General features: G+C 44.0%; 1 non-coding gene and 1 pseudogene across 2 annotated transcripts; both read right to left on the bottom strand.

Moving 5' to 3' along the window:
* Nucleotides 1-6,699: 6,699 nt before the first annotated feature.
* On the bottom strand, nucleotides 6,700-26,997 carry LOC143439849 (zinc finger protein 296 pseudogene; annotated as a pseudogene). Its single transcript, XR_013107872.1, has 3 exons — nucleotides 26,876-26,997; nucleotides 16,549-16,627; nucleotides 6,700-8,996 (listed from the first exon to the last, which is right to left on the bottom strand). The product of XR_013107872.1 is annotated as a zinc finger protein 296 pseudogene (transcript).
* On the bottom strand, nucleotides 9,419-9,552 carry LOC143439887 (small nucleolar RNA SNORA70). Its single transcript, XR_013107891.1, has one exon. It is a non-coding gene; the product is annotated as a small nucleolar RNA SNORA70 (small nucleolar RNA).
* Nucleotides 26,998-27,014: the final 17 nt, after the last annotated feature.

Raw genomic sequence — 27,014 nt, forward strand, 5'->3', positions numbered from 1 at the left:
GGATACACAGGTGATGCATTAAGTTGCAGAAGAGCCAAGAATGAAGTGGGTGGGGGTGTTGGGGGAGGGGCTAGGGGACAATGTCTAGCTCCAGGCTGAGGTGGGGGTTGGGGGAAGGGGAACTCCAGCTTGTCTCAGTGGTGATTGTCCTTAGCTTGGTTGAGGTTGTGGCTAGAGAGCAGAGGAGAAGGGTGGGATTTTTTTGTCGAGACCTCTGCATTTTGAAATATATTTCAGTTTAGTTGGGCCTCAGGATGGTTTTCTTGTTCCCACTCTCTCTTAGGGAGTTCTGGGGTTACAGATGTGCCTGCTGCATCCAGCTTTCTCTGATTGTTCTGTGGATTAAGCTCAGGTTATCAGGATTGCACTGCAGATGCTTTTCTCCAGTGACTCGCCTCCCCAACACTGGTTTTTCCCATGAATGTGTGCCAGTGGCTGAGGAGCTGGGGATTAGATAATAGATAGATAGATAGATAGATAGATAGATAGATAGATAGATAGATAGACAGACAGATAGATAGACAGATAGATAGACAGATAGATAGACAGATAGATAGACAGACAGACAGACATATTAGAAGTGTCACTGTGTTTGCGGCACTGGAAAACAAAGACTATTCAAGGGTAAATTGCCTTTAATCTTAAAAAAAAAACTCAAAAGATATGGTTTCTAAAGAGACTTGTTTTTATTCAGACTCAGCCACCCCTCCTGTTTGATTTATCCATACAGAGTTAACATACATCGACCTACGAGAAGCCGGCTTTTATGTAGGTCAAAGAGATTAAATATCAGCAAATTCATAATACAAAGAACTAAGCAGGAGACACTGCTGGGAGTGGAGGAAGCCCTGAATGCGTGAGGTCCTGAGTTAATGTGTTGTTGACATGTGACTAGAAGGAACTGAAAAAGCCTTCCTCCTTGACTTTTCAGAGAAGGTAGCAAATCCTTTCTCAGGGTCCAAATGTGGTTATTGATAGTGTGCGGAAAATGTTCACTTCCTCCCTCTAGATATTATTAACAGCCTGAAGACTGCTCTCCCTACAGAGATTGCTCCTACTGAGATTAACTAAACCTCCGCCCTTGATCCAGCTGTATATAATAACCCTGCTCCTCATTTATCTGTATGCAATAACCCTGCTGTAGGCCGCAGACCCGACTCGGCGGTCAAGATGCCACAGGCCTCAGCCTCTGGTATTGGCTACTAGTAAATAGTGCACTGCCCATGCGTCAACTCAGCTTGGCGCCAAACCCCTCCCGAACAGGGTATGCTAATGAGGTACCACAATCGAGCAGGGTATGCTAATGGGGTACCACGATCCTGACCAATCACCCCCTCCCGGGCAGGGTATGCTAATGTGGTATGCTAATGAGGCACTGCAGTTCTGACCAATCATGCAATTCCACGCACTTTCCCCCTCCCAGGGCTGAGGGTATATAAGCAGCTTGCCCTGGGCATTCGAGGGCTCCTCCTGAAAACTAAAAGAGCACTTCTACAATAAAGGTTGTTGAGAAGGATCTGATTGTTCGCGTCTTCCTTGATGGTCGAGTGGGGTGTGACAAGTGGTGCCGAAATCCGGGACAGAAAAAAAAAGAAAGAAAAAGAAGAAGGAAAAAAGAAGAAAGAAGAAGAAAGAAGAAACCTGAGAACGGGGGACCCGAGGAGAAATTCTTGTGGATCCAGAACTCTTCACCCTAGAAGCAGCAGTACTGGTAAGTTCCCAGGTCAAATGGGTTAACAAGAAAAGGTCCTTGGAAAGAGAGGATTTGAAAGTCCTCGGATTCAAAAGCCCTTGGTAAAGAGGCAATTCAAAGGACCTCGGTAAAGAGGCAATTCAGAAGTCCATGGTATAGCGGCAATTTGTCTGTCAGCAGTAAAGCAAAGGAGGAAGTTTCCGAGGGAAACTGTATTTGATTAAGACAGACAAGGCTAGACAACTCCGCCTGTCCACCCTTGTGTAAACCTCCCGTAGCTAAGAGAGTAACATGGGGAATACTCATTCCAACCAATTTTTGAGTGCACTGCATGAGCTCCTTGAACAACAACACCTTGATATAAAAGGAAAAGTCCTAGAGGGCTTTTTACGTGAAATAGAGCAAGTAGCCCTGTGGTTCGGGCTCACGGGGTCTCTAACCATTGGCTCATGGGAAAAATTGGGTCGAGATCTTGATAAGGAGGCTGAGGAAGGGTCAGTGAAACCTGGGGTGAGGCCTCTTTGGCGCATAATACGCGCCTGCTTGGATGATAAAAGATGTGTTGAAGGTGTGAAATCAGGACAGAGATTGCTTCAAGAGCATCAGGAGGGCATGCCAGAAGAGGAAAGGGCTTTTAAGGAAAGAAAAGAGGATAAGGGACACAAAGATAAAGAAATGGGAAAAGCTATCAGAACCGAAGACAGGCCTAAACGGCCTGAAAAGGATAAGAGGGAAGAGGGGGTCCACAGGGATTTACCCCTCTTTGAAGGAATTGGAGACTTCCAATGAGTCTGGGTTAGCCTCTGAGGAAGAAGCGGAGCTCGCAAAGGAGGCCGCTAAGTATATACAAAAAGGATGTGATCCTGGTCGAGGAAACATCAATAAGACTAAGACAGATCAGGGACAGATGGTGCCATCTTATAATCCTGAGAGTCATGAGACCAAGGACAAACAGGAAGAGGATAAGTTAGACAAGATGGAGGAGGCGCTGAAAGAGTTGCTAGCCAAAATCGAGGCAATAACTCTTTCAAAAAGGAAACAGGAAGAGGAGGGGAGAAAAGACTGAAGTGGGCTTAAGCCACCACCCTGGGCGGTACCCAGTGCACCACCTTTGGCCCCTCCTGCAGGAACACTGCCTTATGCGGAGGTTCCGCAGCACCCACCATTGAATCAGAGATCTTCCTTTTGCCCTCAGATGTGGAAGGAGGCTGCGGGGGCCTTTCCTGTTTTTGAGGATGACAATCAGCAGAGATTTTATGAGCCTTTAGCGTTTAAACAACTAAAGGCCCTGGCTGAGTCTGTCCAGGCGTATGGGATTAATGCATCTTTTACTCAGGCATTGTTAGAAAGATTAACCTTGCATGCCATGACCCCATCCGATTGGATGAGTACAGTTAAAGCCTGTTTAACCATGGGTCAATATTTGAACTGGAAGGCCCTGTATACTGAGTACGCTCAAAGCCAGGCTTGGGCCAACCAAATCGATGGCCAGGCTGCATGGTCCTTTGATATGTTAATGGGTCAGGGTCAATGGGCTGCAAATCAGACAGTTTATCCCATACAAGTTTACAGCCAGATTAATGCCATGGCCATAAAGGCATGGAGGTCTCTGCCCAACAAAGGAGAGGTATCAGGAAACCTAACGAAGGTCATTCAGGGACCCACGGAGCCATTTTCTGACTTTGTGGCAAGAATGATGGAGGCAGCAGGGAGGATCTTTGGCGACCCAGATACAGCCATGCCATTGGTAGAACAGCTTATCTATGAACAGTGTACTAAGGAGTGTAGGAATGCTATCACTCCATGGAAGGCTAAAGGATTGCAGGCATGGATGAAGGCATGCAGGAAGATAGGAGGCCCTTTGTCCAATGCAGGATTAGCAGCTGCCATTCTACAAGCTGCAAAAGGAATAGAATTCTAGTTCCTCCCTTAATATCACCACCTTGCTTATGTCTCAATATCTAATTATACCCTCTGATGGCAATTCTACCCAAGGCAATTCCACTAAGCGTAAAGTCCTGCCTATTTGTCCACCTTACCAAGATTTTCCCCCTGATTTTTACTTCTCTCACCGCATTTTCTAGGTTGAGAGAGGGTAATTTCTCATGAAGCCCCCCTTTTTCTTTATTCTGATTAACACCTCGGAGGAGGTGCTAAGTTGCAACACCTCTGGGGTTGCCTGCCTGATGTCTGAGTGCTGGGATGGGACAAGTACCACAGCGCTGGTAGTGTGGTTACCAACCTTTGTACCCATCCCTGTTGAAGCTGATCCTGAACAATTTCCTGTACTTTCCCTGTTGTTGCGCCATAAGCGTGACTTCGGTATCACAGCAGCGATAGTAGCTGCTATTGTAATGTCTGCCGCCGCGGCCACTACTGCTGCGGTCGCTATGGCCTCTCAGGTACAGACGGCGGAGACAGTCAATTCCATAGTAGAGCAGACAGCTGCTGCACTGACTACCGAGAGAGAGATTAATGCCCATCTTACCTCTGGAATACTACTGGCTAACCAGCGCATTGATATAGTCCAAAACCAAGTAGAGGAACTATTCAAAGTCATTCAGGCCTCCTGTGTGTACTCCATGAGAGGCCTCTGTGTCACCCCTCTACAAGCTAACTTTTCTCAGTCTGTCAATCAATCCAGGGTGCTGTCGGAATACCTGCGGGGCAACTGGTCGTTGCAAGCAGAAGAAATGGTGGCCAGATTGTTTGTTCAGGTTGCCCAGCTGAACGGGACCAGACTGCAGCCTCTCTCCTTAGTGACCTCACCTCCTGGAGAGCCAACGCCTTTTCCTTTTTTAAAGAGTGGGCGGGAGTCTCTATCTGGGGAGCCGTGGTGTTGGCGATTGCGTCTTTTGCATATGGCTTCTATACAAACTAAAGAGAGACCATGCCAGGCACAAAACCGTAGTCTACCAAGCCTTGGCCACCATCGAGAATGGTGAACCTCCCCATATTTGGCTTGCAACCCTAAAGGAATTATGAGCGGGTTTCATAGATACAAGTCCTTGAGGAGTGCTCTACTGGCAGTTTGAGGTGTTTTCAAGTGGGTACTCGACAGGGAATGTTCCACGAGTGTGGATAGATTTCCCGAAAGTATGCCTGATTGCACAAAGGTTTGATGCCGAAACCTCCCCTCCGCGCGTGGAGCCGGCCCGGGCGCCCCAGGGAGGAGGTTCCCTTTCCCCATCAAAAGGCATCGAGATGGGTATGGGAAGTATTACTCATTGCACGACAACGACAAGAGAAGAAACCCATTACAATATCTCATTTTGCACAGGGGATCAGGCCTCTGCTTTCCCTCACTGTACAACTGCACTCATAGGGCAACTATCATGTACCTGTTCTATGACTCAGGGTTTGCAATAAAACAAAAAAGGGAGAGATGTAGGCCGCCAACCAGACTCGGCCTCTGGTATCGGCTACTAGTAAATAGTGCACTGCGCATGCATCAACTCAGTCTTCCTTGCTGGATGAGTGGGGGTGACACCCTGCCTTACTCAGCTGTATATGACAGCCCTGCCTCTGTCTTTATCTCTATGTAATAACCCCTTCTCCACATTCAGCTGCAGAAAATAGTCTCTGCTCTCTGTTCACCTCTATAAGATAAGTACTCTGCAGTTGCAGGGTGCTGTCGAGTCTTCATCAGAGGGCCCAGTGTGCCTGAATCCAGCTGCATCTGTGTCTCTGCATGTTTATCTTTGTCTTTTCTTCATTCTCTCTTGCCCTGAGTCAGGTCAAGTCCCAGGAGCTATGCTAAGACGCAGTAGTCAACATAACCATGTCTTCCCTCCCGGTGTCTTGAATAGCCAGGCCACTGATGAGCTTTTCCTATGGGCTTTCTCCAAATACTATTTTACCACTTCTGCCCCAGGTCACAGAGGATTGACAAACACGGGAGTCCAATGTTCACATCACCATGCCCGCCGTTTGTTTGTAGTGTTGTGTGTGTGCCGTCATCCCACCCAGCAGCTATTCTATGCTTCCTTCTGGCAATGAGCAAAAACCCTGTACCTTCCCACCGTGGGCATCCTTGAGTTCCTACATGTACAAATTGATACCTTTGTTTATAACCTTCGCCATCCCTCCTCCTTCCCCAAAAACATGGCCCTAAAACTCTGCCTTCTCACTTATGCTGAATTAGCAGCTAAAGAAAGCAAAAAGATTATATGTGTTTTGATATAGAACACTAGTCAGCTATTGTTGCATAAAAAATCGTTCCCAAAACGTAGTAGCTTAAAGCACAGCGTGGGTGGGTCAGAAGTGGCTCATCCTGTGACCTGCTACATAAAGTTGGATTCTGAGTGCCCTCCACAGACTCACTGTTAATGTCTTGGGTCCTACTTACCACTGCTTGGAGATAGGAGAACCTTCGAAAGATGGAGCCTGGTGGGAAGTCATCTGGGAATATGAGATTGTGGGAACCCAGTCCCTTTCTTCTGATCCTTCTTTTGCTTTCTGGCACTGTGACAAGTAGCTCTGCCCTACCACATGCCCCAGTCAGGGTGGCTGCTTCACCTCAGGCCCAGAGTCAATGGAGCCAGTCAACTCCAGCCTGAGACCTCCAAAACTCTGAGCAACATAAGAATCTGTTATGAGTCCATGAGGTCAGGTTTGGCAGACAGCACCAATTTACAAAAGTGCGGTTTTCTTGGTCAGTAGAAAGCATGGCTTCTGGAGGTTAAAATGCATGCATTTCTATGATCAATTATATTATGCGCATTTAATACTATAGTTTCAGCAAAGGAAAATTGTGCAAATAATAATTAAAGGTACTAAAAGAATGACTGACTGAATCAAATGGGCCCTCAAAGAATGGGGTGGGGAAACGAACTGAGATTTGACTCACCAATCCTGTTAAGAATTAATCCCTGCATGCCTTTAATCCCAGCACTTGGGAGGCAGAGGCAGGAGGATTTCTGAGTTCGAGGCCTGCCTGGTCTACAGAGTGAGTTCCAGGACAGCCAGGGCTACACAGAGAAACCCTGTCTTGAAAAACCAAAAAAAAAAAAAAAAAAAAGAATTAATCCCACACTATATTCCAGAAACCTAACCTGCTCCTACATCTCTCCCTTCCTCCGACTTCCCCTCTCCCTCCTTCCTCCCTTCTCCATCTGGTATTTCTTTCATTATTTTTTCCAATCAGATCAAATACCCCAATCAGAAAGGGACTGAATTTAAGCATGTAGAGAACTCTGTCACTGTTTACACAGCAGGGTTTATATTGCTCCTGCGTTTAAATTTGGTTTTCTTTAAATAAATCGCATGTACATGAATGTTTACACATGCACACTTATTAATTTACAAACATCTGAGAATCTAAACTAAAAAGCTAAGCACATATAAATAGGGGTCTAGTTACTTCCAAAACAGTGAGCATGTTTATAGAATTTTGGTGATACTAAAGCTAGCACGTACTTGTATTACTTTTTTTTTTTTTTAATAGGAGATGGTTTATGCATATAAAAGGAAAGGCTAAGTGCTGGCCCATGTCTGCTTGGTGAAGTGACACTTGTACAGAACACGTCTCAGGCCATCGCTGGGTGCTTCTGCCACAGGTGCTTGTCTAGTGTGGCCTGTAGGCCAACGGGTACAAGGCAGTGTGGGCACTTATAGACAGTTTTACCAGTCCCCAGACCATGGGTGCGGCGGTGGCGGTTGAGCTTGCTACTCTGGGCACAAGCATAGGGGCACTGGTCACAGGTATAGGGCTGCTCGCCAGAGTGTGAACAACGGTGCACGGTCAGGTTGCTGCTGTTGGTGAAGGACTTCCCACAGAACTCACACTTGACCCCGGGCCTATAACTCTTCCTAGGTGGTGTCTTCTCAGTCTTCTCGATCTTTACAGGGTCAGTCCTCTCTACTTTGACAGTGGCTTCCCAGCCAACAAAACCTGGACCCCCTTGAGCCCTACTGCAAGGGGCCCCAGGTTCCTGGAGTCCTGCTGTTGCTGCAGCTCAAGCCTTCTCCACATTCTGGCATGGGAGTGTGCATAGGCAGCTGGTTCAGGAGGGGCTGCTGGGGAGACTCCCCGGCTACTGGCAGAAGTGGAGGGGCTCCCAGGTGTTGGCTGCCGATGGGTCTTCTTGTGTCTATTGAGCTTGCTGCTCTGAGTGCAGGCATAGGAACACTGGTCACAGGAGTAGGGGCGCTCACCAGTGTGGGAACGCATATGGACCTTGAGGTTGCTGAAAGAGCTGAGGTGTCTTCTTACACACCAAGCAGGTGGGGCTCCGCTGTGCAGCACTGCTTACTGGAGGGGGCTTGTTCTCAACTGGTCCCACTGCCACTGCTGACATGGCTGCAGCTACTTCAGCCAGGCCCAGCAGTGGAGCCTCTGGGGTCTGCAACTGTTGTGTCTAGTAGATGCATAGCCCGTGGTCCCACTGGACATGGCACAGCAACTTCCAAGCACTGGTGTACTGTCTGCCACATTGTAGGCAACTCAGAGCCTTCAGCTCTTTGGATTCTAAGATGGAGCTGGAGACTTGGAGGAGCTGACAGCCTTGTTTTTTGTGATCCATGAAAGCGATGATGGACCCTAAAGGGAAGATCTTCCCGCAGCGGCCGCAGGTCAACCGATCTGGGTGCTTGTCGGTCCAGGGCTGGCGGTCGGAAGAACTCAGAGGCATCGCGGCACTTGTGTTGGGCGCGCCAAGTGGGCGCGAGGCGGTTTGGAGGGGACGCTCCACATCCAAGAGCCTCAACATGGGCATGTCCCTCGCGGACCAGGGCTCCTGCGCCAAGGACCCCAGGTTGCGGTCCGGCTTCACATCTATGACAAGGTCGGGCATTTCCATGTCGTCATCGGGCTCGGGGGTCTATGCGGGGAGGCACGCGGCTGGCCTTGCGGCTGGACATGAGGCGAGGGCGCAGGTCTAGGTAAACCGCTCGGCGGCTTGGCGCTCAGGTGAGTGAGTGGTCTTGTATTACTTTTATATTGTTGAAAATCCTTCAGAACACTGCTTTTAATTTTTAAACTTTTAGGTCAAGATGGAAGATTGATTCATATATATGATAGGCTAGAGGAGGACGCAGGATTGGGCACCGCGGAAGACTTCAGAAGCATAGGACCTACCATTAGAGGGGACCATGTTTTAGAAACATATTTGATCCAGTTCCATTGAGGATGAGCAGTTTCTTGGTGTGTTACCAAGGCAACTCTTATAAAAGGAACCGTTTGATTGGGGCTGGCTTACAGTTTCAGAGATTTAGTGTATTATCCTCATAACAGGGATCATGGCAGCAAGCATGGCAGGCATGCTGTGGAGAAGGAGCTGAGAGCTTCATCCCGAGCCACAGGCTGGAAGAAAAGAACAAAACAGTGGGCCAAGTGTGGGCTTTTGAAAACCTCAAACCCTCCAACAAGGCCACACATCCTAATCCTTCTAATGCTATGAAAGAGTTCTTCTACTCCCTAGTGACTAAACGAGCCTATGAGGCCATTTTCATTAAACCACCACACTTGGTTACCACATCTTCAAAGTCATGAGCATTCCGCTAGGCGAAGCCCACTCCTTTGCAATGGGATTCAGTCAACCAGGAAGTTTAAAATTGGCCCAGTGCAGGGCTCCAATCACATACTCTTTGTTGTGACTAGAACTGATGACCTGGCCAATATAAACCCTGGCCACTGTGCCTTGGGGCTTCCAAAAGGCATTCCACCTACCTGTCTGGAGCCTAGAATGGGGAAAGTGTGAGTTCAGAGACATGAGCATCCATCAGAAATGTCCTTCAAGGTTACTTAAGAGAACTCATACAAGCAACAGGCTGCATGCATTCCCAAGGAATGCTGCCTGCAGCCATTGCATACCAGGTCCTCCTGAGAAAAAGAACTGGATTACCTTAACTGGCTGCAGAGGAACACTGCTTTTTAATAGTTAATTGATTATCAGACTCTAGATTACAATGGAACTTTCTCAACACTAAAACAACTTCCCTTGCATTACACTCACCAATCTTCCATAAATACCCTACAACCACCAACTCTACAAACCCTGTAGTTCTGACTTCTCCAGGATGCTATGGAAATGGTCATTCCTTATATAGTCTTTCAGACTAACAGTATATGTGACATTAAAAAAAAAAATCTTTCAATAACTAGCATAAGATAGAGAGAAAGTCAACCAGAAGGCTAAGAGAGTAAAGACACTTGGTGCAGCTAAATTCAATAATTTGAATTTAATCCCTAGGGCCCACAGGAAGGATGGTGAGAACAGATCCATCTAAAATGTCTTCTGATCTCCACATGCATGCCGTGTGCACACACAGAGAAAGAAAGAGAGAGAGAGAAACAAAGAGAAAGAAAGAATTTTGTTTGTTTTTAAAATTATTTTTATTGGATATTTTATTTATTTTTACATTTCATATGACATCCCCTTTCCCCATTTCCCCTCCCTAGAACCCCCCATCCCATCCCCCCTCCTCCTTTTTGCTTTTATACCATTTTAATTACATGCAAGTATTAAGGTCAGTTTTAGGTTGAGGAACTAGCAATACAATAGATGCAAATAGTCAAGGAACAAGCAAAGAAAGAAATTTTAAGAGAAAAAATGTTGCTGGAGAGATGACTCAGCAGGTAAGAACACTGAATTGCCCTTGCAGAGGACTTAGGTTCCATTCCTAATATCCATAGGCTCAGGACAGTCTGTTAACTCCAGTTCCAGGAAATCCAATGCCCGATTCTGCTTTCTGAGGGTACACACATGGTACATATACATATATGCAGGTAAAAACTCCTATATATAAAATAAAAATAAACTCTTTTGTAAAAAAATGAAAGGAAGGAAGGAAGGGAGGGAGGGAGGGAGAGAGGAGAGGAGAGGAGAGGAGAGGAGAGGAGAGGAAAGGAAAGGAAAGGAAAGGAATTAGGAATCCTTGGGGCTGGAGAGATGGCTCAGTGGTTAAGAGCACTGACAGCTCTTCCAAAGGTCCTGAGTTCAATTTCCCAGCAACCACATGGTGGCTCATAACCAATTGTAATGGGATCTGATGCCTTCTTCTGTTGTGTCTGAAGACAGCTACGGTGTACTCATATACATAAAGTAAATGATTCTTTTAAAAAAATAGAATCCTTAATTATCAACTGACAAGGTGGCTTGGGCTTTGTGACTGGCAGCATTGAGTTTATTTATTTATTTATTTATTTTGGGGCTCCAATTTTAAAGTTTGTGGTGGGGCTGGAGAGATGGCTCAGCCATTAAAGGCTAGACTCCCCCCTGTATTTCCTTTGTTTGTTTGTTTGTTTGTTTGTTTGTTTTTTCTATCTCTATCTCTATCTCTCTATCTATCTCTCTATCTCTCTATCTCTATCTCTATCTCTATCTCTATCTCTATCTCTATCTCTATCTCTATCTCTATCTCTATCTCTATCTCTATCTCTATCTCTCCTGGCTACCCAGCCATTGGGTGGTTAGCATTTATAGACAAGGCAAAGAATAAATGGTAAGAATCGTTTACATAAACTTGTCACAGGAAATTCTTGACATAAGAATAACAATGTTGTGCCCAGATTGAAATAAGATGTGAAGGCCAATAAATCAGCAATTGAAGACTACAAGGATAACCGTTACACCGTGCACAGGAACATTATGCCTATACCCAACAAACAGACAAGGCTTAAGGGGTTTTTGGTTGTTTGTCTGGTTGGTTTTTCTGAGACAGGGTCTCATGTAGCCAGAAGCCAACTTGCAACTCATGATCTTTCTCTCTCTACTTCCTAGTGTTAGAGTTGCAGGCACATGCTGCAGTGCCCAGCTGGGTTATAGTTATAGTTTTTAAAACACAACTTTATTGAACAATTATCGATATTTAAAATGTCTTCTGGAATCCTCTCTCTCTCTTCCTCTCTTTCTATGTGGTGTGAGGGTGGTGATATTGAGATATATATATATATATATATATATATATATATATATATATATATCTGAAGTTGATATCGAATTTCTTCTGAAAGGGTCCAAAAAAATCACTGAAGAAAGACCCCAGACTCAGATACTATGTAAAAGCAAACAGTGTTTATTCTGCAGAAACAACCAGCATACTAGGGTCACCATTGTTTCAGAACAGCAACATTGACAAAGACACTTGAGCGCATTTTGTAACAGAGCTACTTAGTTGCTTCTGAGATAATAACAAACTTCCAAGCAGTTATAAGAACCATTAACCGAAGGTCATAAAGAAGGAGCTGAAGATGTATATCACAGGTGCAAAGACAAGAGATAAAAATATTGCCTGGATTTATCTATACAAAACTTCAAGGACAGCTTAGTTATGGTTTTTAACTTTGCATGAACCTATATGCTAGTAACAAATGATGAGTGTTTAGCAAGATTATTACTCCTAGTAGATATGTATATAGACATTCTGTTATAAACCTCTTATTCAATTTATGACCTGAATTTATCTGCAGACTCATAGTGAACTTTTTACCATGTGATCATGAACTCCAAAAATTGTTCCAGTACTGAGAACAGAGATCACTTCCCTTTTCTTCCTGAGACTTTAATTTAGAGCTATGCAACTCCTTCAGAGATAGAACAAAAGGTTTCTTTACCTAGCCACCTGCTGTTATTATTATGAGGTGCTAAACCAGAGACTGCAGCTTCTTAGCCTCAGAGCAACTCAGACAGGCAGATCAGCTGCAGAAGCAAAGTACCTTACATTTAGGATGGATAACAAATTGTTGATGGCCTAGTTTCTGAGTGGAGACAAAATAGAATAAAAAGAACTCTTCACTTCCTTGATTACTCTCTCTTTGTTGAAGAGGGTCTCTTACTAAATTCAGAGCTCACCAGTTCCAGCTAGTCTAACTAGCCAGCTTGCCTTTGAGGCTTCCTGTCTCTGACTCTCAAGTACCAGGACTTCAGTGGCCACCATACATACCTACTTTTAAATGGGCTCTGGGGATTCAAACCCTGGTCTCACACTTGTGTAGTACATGCTTTATCCACTAAGCCATCTCCCCAGTCCCATTTTCCTTTGTAAATTCCATGTTTATATCATTGACTTACCTTTAAGACAGTATTTAACTCTTTCTTGAGCAATAGAAATGTTTGTGCAAACAGGATATGAACCATTCCTCTGTTTTGTGGAGGAAAAAACATCCATGGCATGAGAACACTGAAATGTATCTCATCGTTTTATGGCTGTTAAATATTACACTGATCCCAGTTTCTTTCTTCATTTTTTATCTCTCTCTCCCTCCTCCTTTCCTTTCACCCCTCCTGTTATTACATATAACCTAGTAAACATTTTACAGAAGCTGTCCCCCCAAGCTGAAATAGGCTGAGGGGCTATGGAGCGGAGTGTCATCTGCTATCATATATTATTAACCCTGAATTAAAGAACTTCAAATTCAGAAAGGTTACCTGGTTGGTACTCTGTAGACTTGGGCATCACCATACATGACCCTAGTCCATGTTCATCATCACTGTCAGGACACTTGAATGTCCTAGACACCCTGGAGAATATGCAAGTCATCATGGAAATTTAGAGCTGAACTCCACTAGACACAGCTGAGTTTATTCTTGAGACAGGAACTGAACCCCCAAAATACTAAGTAATATTATAAACCCTGTACCTAATAAATTTTTTTCACATGCATGGGCATTTTGCTTACATAAATGTCTGTGTATCAAGTGTTTGCACCTGATGCCCAAGAAATCCACAGGAGAATGAATCCTTAAAGACTGGAGTTAACAGACAGTTACAAGCCACCATTACTGGAATTTGAACCCAGGTCCGCTGGAAGAGCAACCAGTGCTCTTGACTGCTGAGCTATCTCTCCAGCCCCTACCTAATGGAATTTGAAAGATTACTATATAAATATTTTTTCTTCTTTCTGCCTATTGCTTTCTCCTGTGAAATCATTTCCTAAGTAAAATTGTTACTCCTGGAATTAAATTAGCAATCAAAAATAGATGAACTACTTACTATAGTAAAGAAACATTTTAGAGGAGACGAAGTGTTGTTCAGTTAGCAGGCTAAAAAAGTCCATAATTTTATTAATGTTCACAATTTTCTGAAGGTGTCATAAACAGTTTTGTGCAGTTTTAAAGTATTAGAAAGGTAATACATGGTATTGCCTTTTCACAAAAGGAAGTCTATGAAGACTCATCATGATAAGCTGACTGCAAGCTTTTAATATGAGGGGGAAAATGCCATTGTGTCCTTCCAACTATGACTTGATGAAACAAACCAGTGAAATCATTAATATTCTCATGTGAAATAGCCATAAAACTATTGCTTGAATCCTGTGATAAAACAAGTCTTCCATTGGATGTTTAGGCCTGGGAATGTGGCTCAGAAGTAGAGACTTGGTAATGTGTGTACTAGATCCACCAAGCAAATATAACCCAAAACACTTTAACTCGTGAGGTGTTTTTAACTCATTTAGTAAAATCAGATTCCACTGTAATAAGTGTATTATGCCTCAAAAGGATGACTCAGTTCTCTCCCACCTGCCTGACCTTCCTATACCATAGCTACCCCCACCTACCCTTTCCACTCTGTAGCCCTGGCTGGTCTGAAACTCAGTATATACCAGGACCATCTTAAACTCACAGAAATCTGCCCACCTCTGCCTCCTGAGTGCTGAGATTAAAGACATGTGCCATCACACCTGGTTCAACTTCCTAAAAACCTATCTCTGGGATGGAGCATCCATTAAGAGCACTGGCTGCTCTTTCAGACATCCAGGTTTCTAATCCCAGAACCTGGGAATCCAACTGTCAACCATCTGCAACCTCAGTTCCAGAGTTTCTAACACTCAGTTCTGGCTTTCTTGGGTCCCAGGCATGCATGTGATACACAGACATATGTGTACATAGAACACTCATACACCGAAAAAAAATTACTTTTAAAGCCTAGTTTAAAATGGTCACTTTATAAATACTTAGTCTGTGTTGTGCCTTGTGAATTGGTTTGATGTTTTGTCCTTCTCCAATTCTAAAAGTGTTGTCCTTCCCCTGCCTGTTTGCACCCTAAGGGTACAGATGTAATAGATAACCATTTTCCTATTTTCTTAGAGAGATGCAATTTCCTTGCAATAAACTATGTGTTGTCTTTGTAGAGTCTTGAGTATCTCTGCCACTCTGCTACCTATATTCATGGTCTGACTTTCTAATGTCCTTCCTATGTGAGGATGAACAATATCTTAAAAGAAAAAAATTAAACAGGCTTACAAATCTTAAATGGCTTTAAAAGAAAATGAATCTAGAATCTGGCAATACTTTCACTCTGTAAAGTAGACCATATGTTTCAATATGGTGAGCTGAGCAGAGAGATTTAGCTTGTTTTTAAAGATAGGGTCTGGGATCTGGTCATCCTGCAGCTCCACGTGTGGGATGTTCCAGCTGCGATGGGAGAGTAGTTCCTGATCCTCCCGCCTCCACCCTTTGACTGTTGGGGTTACAGACCTTTGCTGACAGACAGGATTTATGTGGTGCTGGCGACTGAGCCCTGAGGTGCTTATCCTCAAGTCACTTTCCTTTTAACCAGGAACAGGGAAACAAAGTTAAAACAAACCACCACCACCACCAAGGGATGGCTTCCCTGTTAGCTTACTCCTGCTCCTTATCAAGGGGAGGGGTGGAATTGAAGCAGGGGAAACATTATATGTCAACTAGAATCGGTCTTTTGGAAAATGGGCTATTCATGGTATCTCTTTTAGTAACTCAAAAGTTCTAAGAACAATCTAGTTTCAGTTTTGTGGCATAAAACTTTAATAAGATTGCCTCCACTTGGATTTTTAGTTCAGTTGGGTGAGGTCCTGATCTAAAACAAAGATCATGAAACTGGTATTGAACCAGCTGAATAACAGGCAGGTGTGTTGAAGGAGGATGGAAGCAAGTGTGGAAACATTCGACTCCCCTGAAGAATCAATGTAAACAAATTTCTATTGAAGGAAATAAGCTTTGTTCCCCTCAGAGAGGCGGCGCCCTGCCACTCCTGCACAGCGTTTCTAGATCCCTGCAGGCTTGCTCCAGATGGAAGAAAACAAAATCAAATGGCTAAGAAAGCCTTCAGCCATGTTTACGCCTCAAAACAATTTTGTGTAAACTAGAATTACAAAAACGGGGGTTAATAGAACAATAAGAAGAAAAAGACAGTTTATTTGCCACTGTTTATTGTACACCTTGTAGCATGTGTGTAGTTAAGAATGACTTAGTTCTAAGTAATTGTCAAGGGCAGGAGAGATGGCTTTAGTAAGACAAGATGCCTGTTGCCAAACCCAAGGACCTGAGTTTGATCCCCAGGACCCACATGGAGGAAGGAGAGACTGGACTCCCCTCATATCACCCCTGCACACAAAATAAATAAATAATTTTTAATGTCAACACTGGGGCTGGAGAGATGGCTCAGAGGTTAAGAGCACTGACTGCTCTTGCAGAGAATGTGGATTCAGTTCCCAGCAACCAGAGAGTGGCTCAATAACATCTATAAGTCCAGTTCCAGGGGCTTTGACACCCTCTTCCAACTGCAGGCATGAGGTCTGCATGTGGTACTCAGACAAAAGTGCAGGCGAGAGGCTCATACATATAAAATAAGTAAATCCTAAGAGAGTCGGTACTTGAATCTGACCTGAAGAAGCGTCTCTAGTAACACAAAAGCTTCTATTTGGTATTCAAGACCTAAGTGCTTGCTGGTAGTATTCACAAAGCTTATGCATAATGTTCAAGTGTTCCCTGCCCCGGTTTGCTTCAGTACTTACTCTGTACAAGCTGGGTGCCCAGTAATTACACTCAGTACTCACAGTGCCTGTGGTTTGCATAGGCCACACGGGTCAGGAGCTCACCCCACAGGGTAGACACCAGCATGGGAAATCCTAGGGGTGATCCATGGTGCTTACTCACCAGTATGGTTATCGTCTCAGGGTTCCCGGGACTCTGCTTCAGGACTGCGGACTGACTGACTCACTGGACCCTGCAGGTGCTGAACAGCAAATGGTACAAGTTAAAAATAGCCACATGTTTGTCTTGTGCTGCTGCCATTGTTGTTGTTGCTTTGGTTTTTCTTATTGCTGTAGTTGTTATTTTGAGACAGGGAATCTGGTAGCCCAGGCTGGACTTAAACGTGTTATGTAGAGGAAGTTGGGCGGGAACTTTTGCTCCCTTATCTCTGCTGGGATAACAGATATGTGTACCGAGCCCAGTTCTGGAAGCAGTTTCATACTAAAGATGATTTGGGTGAAGTCTGAAGAAGAGGTGGGAGTTCTGCTCTCGGTGTGTGACATGTCCCCTCCCTGTGTCACATGTAATCACCTGGAACAACTAATTGAGATAATTACTAATCATGTGACACCACTCATGCTCTGGCCCCACTTTCTTCCCTAGAAATGAAACGGAGTGTTATAATGTCACTGTGAAATGTTGCCACAGGCTCACGTTTTGGGACTTCTGGTCTCTGGCTGGTGGTGCTTGCTGGTTTGGAAGGTTATGGAACCTTTGGGATTTAGTTGTGGACTTGGGCTGCTTGAGATGGGTCTTAGGTTTGGTTCTGCTTCTGGGCCTTTCTTTGCAATCCACTAAAATGTGAGGAGAAGTAAAATGGAAACTTCTGGTTTCTTTGGAATGTGTCGAATGGTGTTTTCCTGAAGCAGACACAGGAAAAGGGATATTTTGCTAAAGCAAACACATCAGAGGATACGCGATGAAGGATTCTTCACTAATGATATGCAAGTATTGGTTTGCCTTACATTTCATTGTTGAGCTCTGTTTGTCCTGACTCCATAGAGAGAAACACACCAAAAAAATCTTCTGGTGGTGTTCTGGTGGCTTCTTGCTGCTTCTGAGGACTTGAGCCGACTGGCAGAGTGATGATAGCTAACACAAACTCATATGGAGTTTTGCTAAGACAGACTTGCTGAGGCAGGACACATGGTGAGGCAAGGCCCATGGAAGATACCTGATGTTTGGAGGGAGTATAAATAGGACTTAATGGACAGTGGCGAAGCTTGGATATCTAGCTTTGCAATGCTTCTTGGTCTTGGGTCTTCACTGATCTTCACTTCATTGAGAGAAGCAGAGCAAAGAACTGCTCCAGGCAATCTCTCCTGCTGACTCATGCTAATTTGGTTGAGGCCTGGCTGTCTCTGCTAGGTGATGCCACTGCTGCTGATTCATGTTTGCTATCCCAACACTACTGGACTGGACGGCTGAGTATATTCATGAAGTGTTTGTGAGTGGATCGAGCCACTGATGCTGAATCCTGTGAACCAAACTGCTGATTTCCTGACAACAAAATGGGATTTGCTCCAAAGAACAATTTCTAAACAGGTCCACTTCCCTCGTATCCTAAAAACCTTTCTTTTCTACTACCTTTGGTGGGTGGTGGGCTAGAAGGAAGGTTAAAGCATTTAAGAACCCTTATTAAAAGTAGGTTTTGAAAAAATCTAAGCCTATAGAGGAGATACTATGTAAGGCTCCCACATGTACTGACAAATATACTCCATTCACCCAGGTGAACTCTATCTCCTGAAACCATCAGGTGTTTTGTCACAGTAACAAGAAAAGCAAGTAGTTGATGGGAGTTGACAGCTTCAACCCTCTAGTCATGTTCTTCATCTTCCTGATGTGACTAGCTCCTTGTTGAACCCATCTAAAGGTCTATTCTGAATCACTGAATTAGAACAAGTTCAGAAAGACATTAGAAATGACCAAAGACACACCTGTTACTTCAGAGTTTGCCAGGTTTTCAGGAGGAACCAAAGACTAAGACCAAATATACATAGATGGTTTTGTTATATCATAACAATTAAGCCTACTGACAGGGAGGAAGGACACGATAACAGTAACAGTGAAGACCCCCTAAACATGCAATTGACAGTGGGCACTCACATACCTGCTTTTATATTAAAAGGTCAATACTTGGCCTGGTGGGAGCCGCACACACCTTTAATCACAGCACCTATCAGGCAGAAACAGGTGGATCTCTGAGTTTGAGGTCACCCTGGTCTACAGAGTGAATTTCAGGACAGCTAAGGCTACACAGAGAAACCCTGTCTTGAACACACACACACACACACACACACACACACACACACACACACACAACTCAATACTCACTTGCCAATTTGTAATCCAAAGCAACGTAAGTGATGTGTTTCACATTTTAAAAATTGAAGTTATGGAGTGTGTGTGTGTGTGTGTGTGCATGTAGTCTATCCAGTTTTAACTAAAATGGTGGGAATTTATTAGGGTGGGTAACAGGAGAAACAGAGCCATGAGCCATTAGATCATTATTCCTTCCCTTCTCACACCCTGGAAATCTACTCCCTTCATGGATTCATTTGGTTTTCATACGTCATATAACAGGACTCCCAGAACACGTGTGGCTCTATGAGAGTTCTTCTGTCACCTTCTGTTTCCTTCAGGTTCCCTCCATGTCCTGGTGTGTGTAAGAAATCACTCATTCATCTCCCTGATGGGCTGTTCCTAACTTTTGGCCACATGAATAATGCTACTGTGAAGCTTTGTGTGCAGGTTCTTGTGTGAACACAAGTTTTCGCTTCTCTTGAATGTAAAATGGTATGTGAGATTTTTCTCTGGAAATCACGTGAGGCAAAGGCCTGGTCCCCCCAGCTTGGCACTGTCACTGTCAAGAGCTGGTAGAACCTTTGAGAGGTGAGGGTCAGTGAGGTCATGGGGTTATGTCCTTGAGGAGGACAGTGGGACTGTAGCCCCATCCCAGCTGTCCCTGCTCACCTCGTGGTACATTCCTCTACACACTCCCCACCACAGTGCACTGCCTCACACAGGCCCAAAGGCAACAGGGCCAACTGGCCTTGGGTTCGGACCTCTGAACCATGAGCCACAACAAATTCTACCTAGGGCTGGGAAGATGGCTCAGCAGACAGTGGGTGCTGCACAAGCACCAGGACCCCAGTTTGATCCCTAGTACCTGGAAGAAAAAAAAAAAAGACCTGTGCCGTGGCATATGCCTGCAATGCCAGTACTGCAGAAGTGGAGGCAGCAGGATCCCTGGGACTGGCTACCTAGTGTCTTTAGCCATATCAGCATGCTCCATATCAGTGACAGACCATGACTCAGAAAAAAAAAAAAAAAAAAAAATGGTGAAGACACCAAACATCAACCTCTGGCTTCCATACTCATACAAGCTGAGTAACCCTGACTAGCTGACTAAACCTGACTAGCTGACTAGCCCTGACTAGTTGACTAGCCCTGACTAGCTGACTAACCCTGACTAGCTGACTAACTCTGACTAGCTAACTCTTACTAGATGGCTAACCCTTACTAGATGGCTAACCCTAACTAGCTAACCCTGACTAGGTGACTAACCTTTATTTTCTGACTAGTAGTAGCTTATCATAGACTCAGGATCGCAGCTGCTATGCCCCCTGGTGTCTCTGAAGAGAGGCCCCACCCACTCTTTTCCAAAGCATCAGCCCAGCAATACACGGATGACTCTGGGGTCTTCTATCACACAGAGGAATCAAATTTTTTCTCCTTGGTTCTGATTTTTAAAACCTGGAAAAAAGATTTTATTTGGCTTTGCCTGGGTTAGACACTGACCTAGATTCTCATCTGTGTAACTAGAGGGGAAGGGTCACCCAAGAAGTCTAACTTAGTACATGGCTGAAGAGAACTGCCCTGAAAAAGTGACCCACTGAGAATGTGATGATAGATGCAGATGCCTTCCACAGAAACCAAAAGCTTAAGGATAATGCCACTCCCGATGGATGATGTGACTGTGACTGAGAGGGTGTGATTGGTGTTTAGGGATCTGGGCCCTAGAGGGATAAAAGACCTGAAATATCCGAGATGATGTCATTCAATAAAGACCTGACCTGCTCAAAGGCCTATAGTGCTTCCCATGATCAAGCTGGTTTTGTAATAATGAGCTTCTTGTTTTTAATTGAGAGCATGCCTCTCCAGAACAAAGAGTTTTTCTTCTCAACCCTTCTTGCCACCTACATGTGGCCCTGAGATTACATTCTGGATGCTGGAGTGTGATCAGCAGTCTTGTATGCAACTATTATGTTTTCGTTTTTACTTATTTATTTTTTTAAATACCTTTCAGGACTGGAAAGATGGCTCTGTGGCTTGTCACACAAGCCTGACAACCTGAGTTTAATTCCCTGGGACTGAGTTTGATCCCTAAAACACAAGTAAAGGTAGAAGGAGGGAAGCCAGGCAGTGGTGGCACAGACGGATTTCTGAGTTCAAGGCCAGCCTGGTCTACAGAGTGAGTTCCAGGACAGCCAGGGCTACACAGAGAAACCCTGTCTCGAAAAAGCTAAAAAAAAAAAAAAAAACACCAAACAAACAAACAAAAAACAGGTAAAAGGAGTAGCTATGCATGAAGTTGACCTCTGAACAGCACACACGCAAACTGTAGCACACGCATGCATGTACACGTGTACCTGTACATACCCATACATCTGTCTCTTTTATACACAGAAATAATAAAGATTAAAACAAATTTATATATATCAAATATGTTATATCATATGATATATATGACATATTATATATTTGATATATATGATATGAATAATATATTTGATATATATGTATGATATATATAATATATTTGAGACACTGTATTCCAGGCTATGCTAGAGTTTGGTGTGTGGTCAAGGCTAGCCTAAAATCACCATCATCCTGTTTCATCTCCTACATGTCAAGGTTATAGCTACATACCACTATGCCTGGCGATGTGCAAATTCTTCCAGACAGCAATTTTGTCCTCTTCTCTGCCTTCCTTCCCTCCTACAGCTGGAATATGGATATGATGACCCATGCTACGACAGAGAGTTAGATCTGGCATGGAAATCCCATCTTGAGAATGTGTAGGACATAAGATGGCAGACATCTGGGCAAATGGCGATGGCGGCAGCTACTGTGGTAACTCTGGGCTGCTCGTGCTGTGTGGGAATGAGATTTCTATTTTAATGTTACCATTAGTTTCTGTCACTCTTTGCTGAGCTAGGTCCTAGCAGATGTATGTTCTGTGTGCCAGGCAGCTTCTCAGTTTTCTTGCTTGTATCCTTGTGTCTTGCACATACTTTCCGAGTTACTCCCCTGTAAAGCGTAATTCATGGTAACACAAGGGTCTGGGGAATTGAACTCAGGTCAGCAGGTGACAATAAATGGCTTTACCTCCTTCAGTCTTCTTATTGCCCACCCCTTATTTCTGAAAAACTGACATCCATTTATAATTATACAGCAGGAAGAACTGTACTTAATACCTCAACTACATCAATATAATAGTTGGTATGTGGTAAGAAATTAGCTTTTGAGGAAATAATTAAAAAGAGAGGCAGAGGGGCAGGAAGGGGTATAAGTCTGAGAGGAATTAGAGGGAGGAGAAAGGTAGGGGGTGAATATGCTCCAGATTGTATTAAAGTCTCAAAAACTTTAAATATATATATATATATATATATATATATATATATATATATATATATAATAAATTAGCCTTTGAAATTTGGGGGAAATCCAATTATCTGCCTAAGTGTGTTTGCCAAGGATTTTTTGGGCTGCCAGACTTATTAATAGCATGCTAAATTAGTATCCTTAGCTCTCCTCAGATACGTGCCAACCATAGTATATAAATACCAATTTTTAATAACATGTTTAGCTGATGAGTCATGAGCACCACCCAGGGCATCATCTGAAAAGACCAGCCTGTGGCATTTGTGTCCTTGCCATGTAATCAGTAAAGATGAGTTGTTAAAATTAAAGTTTTAATTTGTTGTAACCATATTTGCTCCACAGTGTGCTTCCCACCATGACATTCAGCCCTGTCTAAGGCCCAAAGCCAGAGGCCCCAGCAGCCATGTACCACACGCTCTGAAACCACAAGCCAAAAAGGAAAGTTTCTTCTCTTTAGTTATCTTCTTAGGTGTTTTGTCACAGCAGTGAAAAGCTGCTCAATTAATATTATGTGAATTACACAAACAGGAGTATACATTATAAAAGGAATTATACAAAGCCAAACAATTCTTAAGTTTTTGCTAACCACGATTAGTTCTTACACTATAATCAGCAAATACCACAAGCCTAATATTAAAGATAGGGGATGCCAAATTGTATTTCAAATTCTATTTCTTTCCCACAGTTTTGGCTTTGGAAGTTGCTCAAGGCTCATGCTAGGTACAGGTGTCTGCCCCCTTGGGCTTGTCTCTTGGATTGAAAGTTTGGTGTTACCTTTATGCTTTCTTTATGAGAAGTAGCCTATTTAAAATCTGGTTGATGAAGATTAATATAATTAAAATCAGATTTTTAAAGAATCTTCATATTAGATTAACAAGCTCTCCTTTTCCTGAACTCTGGGCTCCCAGGCCACCCGTACCTCCTCCTGTTTCCATGTGTCACTTATGATCCTTGCTCAGCCTTTCTTGGCTTGTTTCCCTCAGCACACATGCAAGATCAAATCCTGCCCTAAAAGAAGAAAACTTGCTTCCGTGGTTTGATGCTATTCTCTGTATCTAAATGTAGCATCTTTCCTTATGTCTAGGGAAGAGTGGGTGAGTCTTCTCCCTGCACTCTCTCCCCCACCTGCCCCTCAGGTTTCTGTGTGACTGGCTTCAGTCCCTGCCACTGTTCTGACACTGTTCCAGATCAGCCCCAGTGACCTGCCAGCTCTAGTTCTGTTTTCCTTCTTATCGGCCTTGGCAGTGTCTCAAGAAAGCTGTCCCTCCTGATCCTGCTCTGCTGAGACACAGGTGTTCCTCTTGGGGTCCCTTCCAAGTCCCCAGAGGAGGCCTTTCCTCCATATCTCTGGAGATTGCCATTTTGGCCTTTTGTACCTGCCCTCCTGCCTGTATATTGGTTTTTTGTTTTTGTTTTTGTTTTTTTAGCAATTTCCTCTCCTGTGCTTTGAATGAGCATTTGTAGATGTGAATGGCATGACTTTGGTGACCTAAAGTTATATTGCTAACTATCCTCTAGATATCTCTATTCAAATGTAATATGCCCCAAGTTGAATTTACCATCTTTCTGTATTTCCACAAACTACCTTTTCTCTATTTTCTCTCCAATGGAGGGAGAGATAATGCCAAACCTCTCTCAGCTACTCAGAGCTTGCCAAGCTGATTCCTCATCCCCAGATGACTCTGGTGCCAGATCCTATTGAATTCACCTTCTAAATATCTCTTGAATCCATCTGTTCATCTCCTTTTCTCAGCTTCTCTTGAACTCAAACCTTTTTTTTTTTTTTTAAACCTTTTTCTTGCATGGTCTCAGCAGCATCTGGACTCTTCCTCTGGTTGGCGCGTCACCTCCCCTTACCCTCATATTCTTTTTCCTTTTGGAGATGTGGTCTCACTGTTTAACTTCGGATGGTCTCCATTCACAATTCTCCTGCTCCTGCCCCTGGATGAATGAGATGCGCCTGGATGAATGAGATACAGCCTCCTTACTTCCTTAAGTGTCTTTTCAAATGAAAGAGTAACATAGTCTCATCTAGTCCAATAGTTATAAGGCTAGTCGGCTAGTGGGAGCACTCACGTTTCATTACCCTCAGGCAGTCCTATCTGAGTCCCAATACTACACACACACAAGCCCTAGCAAGTCCAAAATTCTGCTATGTATTCTAGGCTGGCCTGGAATTAATTCACAGAGATGCATCTGCCTCTTCCTTCTGAGTGCAGGGATCAAAGGCATGCACCACAACTCCCAACATTATTTATTTATTTATTTATTTGTTTGTTTGTTTGTTTGTTTATTATTCATTATTTTGCAATTCCTGTATTTTAAGAGGTACTTCTTTTTACATTTTAACATCTCTGAAATAGAAGCGTAGTCTTAGACGTGGTTGGATGCAACACTGCTGTGTTTATGTTCTTTTCTACTCATTCTGATACATATTCTTTTTACCCATAATCCTAAATCAGCATCTACTCCTAGATGTTTCTCAAGTGAAATCTGATCTGATTGAGACTCTCTGGGGGAATTCTTAAAAGGCTCTGGCTTGGGGAGAGGGACTCCTTAGTCCCTCTTCTCTAACCCTTCTTCCTCTGCACCCCCTCCTACACAGCTGCACCCCTCTACCTTAAAGCCAAGCAGCTGTATTTGCAGCCAGCTCCCAAAATACTTAAGTGAAGCCAAAGCCCTCTTCACAAAAGTGTCTTCTGCCCTAATGGCCTCACTTTTTTTTTATTTTAAATGCAAAGTCCTCCTCACCCTGAGCTGAGCCTGAGGTCTTCCTTCGTGTATCCAAGGACCCCAGCTTGTGGCCTGTGCCATTCTTAAATCAAGTAGCATGCTAACCCATGCCATTTCTCTGGTCTTTTGCTACCAACAGAGTTCTCTAACAGAGATTCTTTTTTATATAAAATCATAGCAATGTTCAGCAATGTAGAAAAAAAAACTTTGAAAATAATGAGCTAAATATGAGGGAAGGAAGAAGGTGCCCCTTATATAAGATGTAGAACCTTCCACCTACCCAGTCCCTTACCCTGGGACAAGCAAGAGGATACCAAACCACTTGGGTGTCCAGACACCAAAACAACTATAGACCTAGTAATTCAACCCTCAATTGAAGGTGGATGGTGTCAAAACCTTTGGCACCGTCCCCTTTCTCTCATCCTCATTCTACCTCTTGGTCACTTGTGCAGCTCAGCATATGTACTTGTGCAAGGTACCACAGAGGGATTCTCCTGACTTGCCTACCTGAGGTTTCCATTCGGACCCCCTCCCACATTTGTGAATCTCACCGAGACTCAACACCAGTAAATAAATACAAGAATGAGCTGAAGTTTCATTAAAAAAAAAAAAAAATTTGTTTTAATAACTTCTTTAAGGCCTCAAAGTTATATGGAGTGGGAACAGCTTCTCCAGATTTCAATTCTAGAAACTGCCCCAAATAGACAAACAGTCCTTCTTTCTGACCTAGATAATTTAAAGCCAAGGATTCCAAGTCATTCATGGAAAAGTACCAGGGTTCTGTTGAGATTTTAAATAAAGCACTGCTGATGTGGCCTATCTGACAGTTAGATTGATCAGCCTAGCACAAATGAGTTCCCTGGTTCAATCCCCAGTGCTGGGGTGGGGAATGGGGAGTGATCATACTAAAACATGTCACATGTCGACAGTTGCAGGACCAACATACTCAAGATATTCTTAGTGAAAAATCTGGAGCTGTGAAGCAAAGTTAAAAAAAAAAAAAAAAAAAAAACAGAGAACAGGAAAAAGGGCGTCAAATACCAGGAGAGGAAAAATAGAGAATAATACATTCTCTAGAAACATTGACAGTCAAGAAAGGATGCAGACACAGGCATTTGGTTACGGAAAGGTGGGGAGGGAAGGCTGTGCTGAGGACGTAGGGGCTTGAGGCTACAATAGGTAGATACTGTTGAAAGCATGCAAATCGACTCAAGATAAGAAAGAGAAGCACCCACACCAGACAGAAGTGTAGGACTGTTAGCGATGAAGTGTGCTGGGTGGATTAACTCTTCCCTCTTCATGGAGGCTAAATACTTGAATCAGGGTGGACTCAACAGCCCTTCAACAGACCAAGAGAGTCTAGCATCCCCCTTCCTGGGGTGGAATTCCTTGTCACGTGTTCAACATTTTTAAATGTGTGGAAGACAACTTCCATTCTGAAAGCGAAGACTTCACTAAGAAGTCAACGTGAAACAGATGGAGCGAATCTCTTCTGTTCACAAATCTTAGACTAAATTAAAAAAAAAAATAGATCTAGGTATCAAATACCTTAGCTGAGGAGATCATTCCTATGGATTTTGGCTTCCTAGGAAATGAACTCTGACAGCGAATCCTCCCCCAGCCCCTCTGGCACTGAGCACTGTAACCTCAGACAAGGACGTAGGAAAATGAAAGGCAAAACCCAACCTTGGTCTGTAGCTTTCAGAGTGATTTCGCTCTCAGCACAGACTTAGGCAGGTGTGTTTAAACTCCTTGAAGCGGGTGCTCTGGGAGCGCCCTTCTCAGTATCTCGTTATCTCCAAACTAAAAGAGATGTGGTTTGGATCTAGGTGGGGTTTTCCGGACCCCACCGGATTCTGCAATTGGGAACTCCTAAGCCCCTCCTCAGACTTAGCAAATAAAGAGAAACTGTGGGGAGCTTGTCTATTGGACCCCCACCCTTGTGGACTGTGGCTGTAATTCGTGCCGCGGGGAGAGAGGGAGGGAGTCGACCTCCCTCTGCTTTTGTTTCTAGCTTGGCGGGCACTCTGAGGGACAATCGGTAGCCTACCTGCCTGATACCTCCCAGGCCCCGGGGTGGGTGCACGCCCCGGAGAGCGGTTCGCCTCCAGCTCAGTTCGCCCCCGGCCTCACCTCCCTACGCTGTCCGTGACTGTGACCAGCCTGACTCACCCGGGACCGGTGGCGGG

Source organism: Arvicanthis niloticus, chromosome 27, assembly GCF_011762505.2.
Source record: "Arvicanthis niloticus isolate mArvNil1 chromosome 27, mArvNil1.pat.X, whole genome shotgun sequence".
Taxonomy (NCBI): Eukaryota; Metazoa; Chordata; class Mammalia; order Rodentia; family Muridae; genus Arvicanthis; species Arvicanthis niloticus.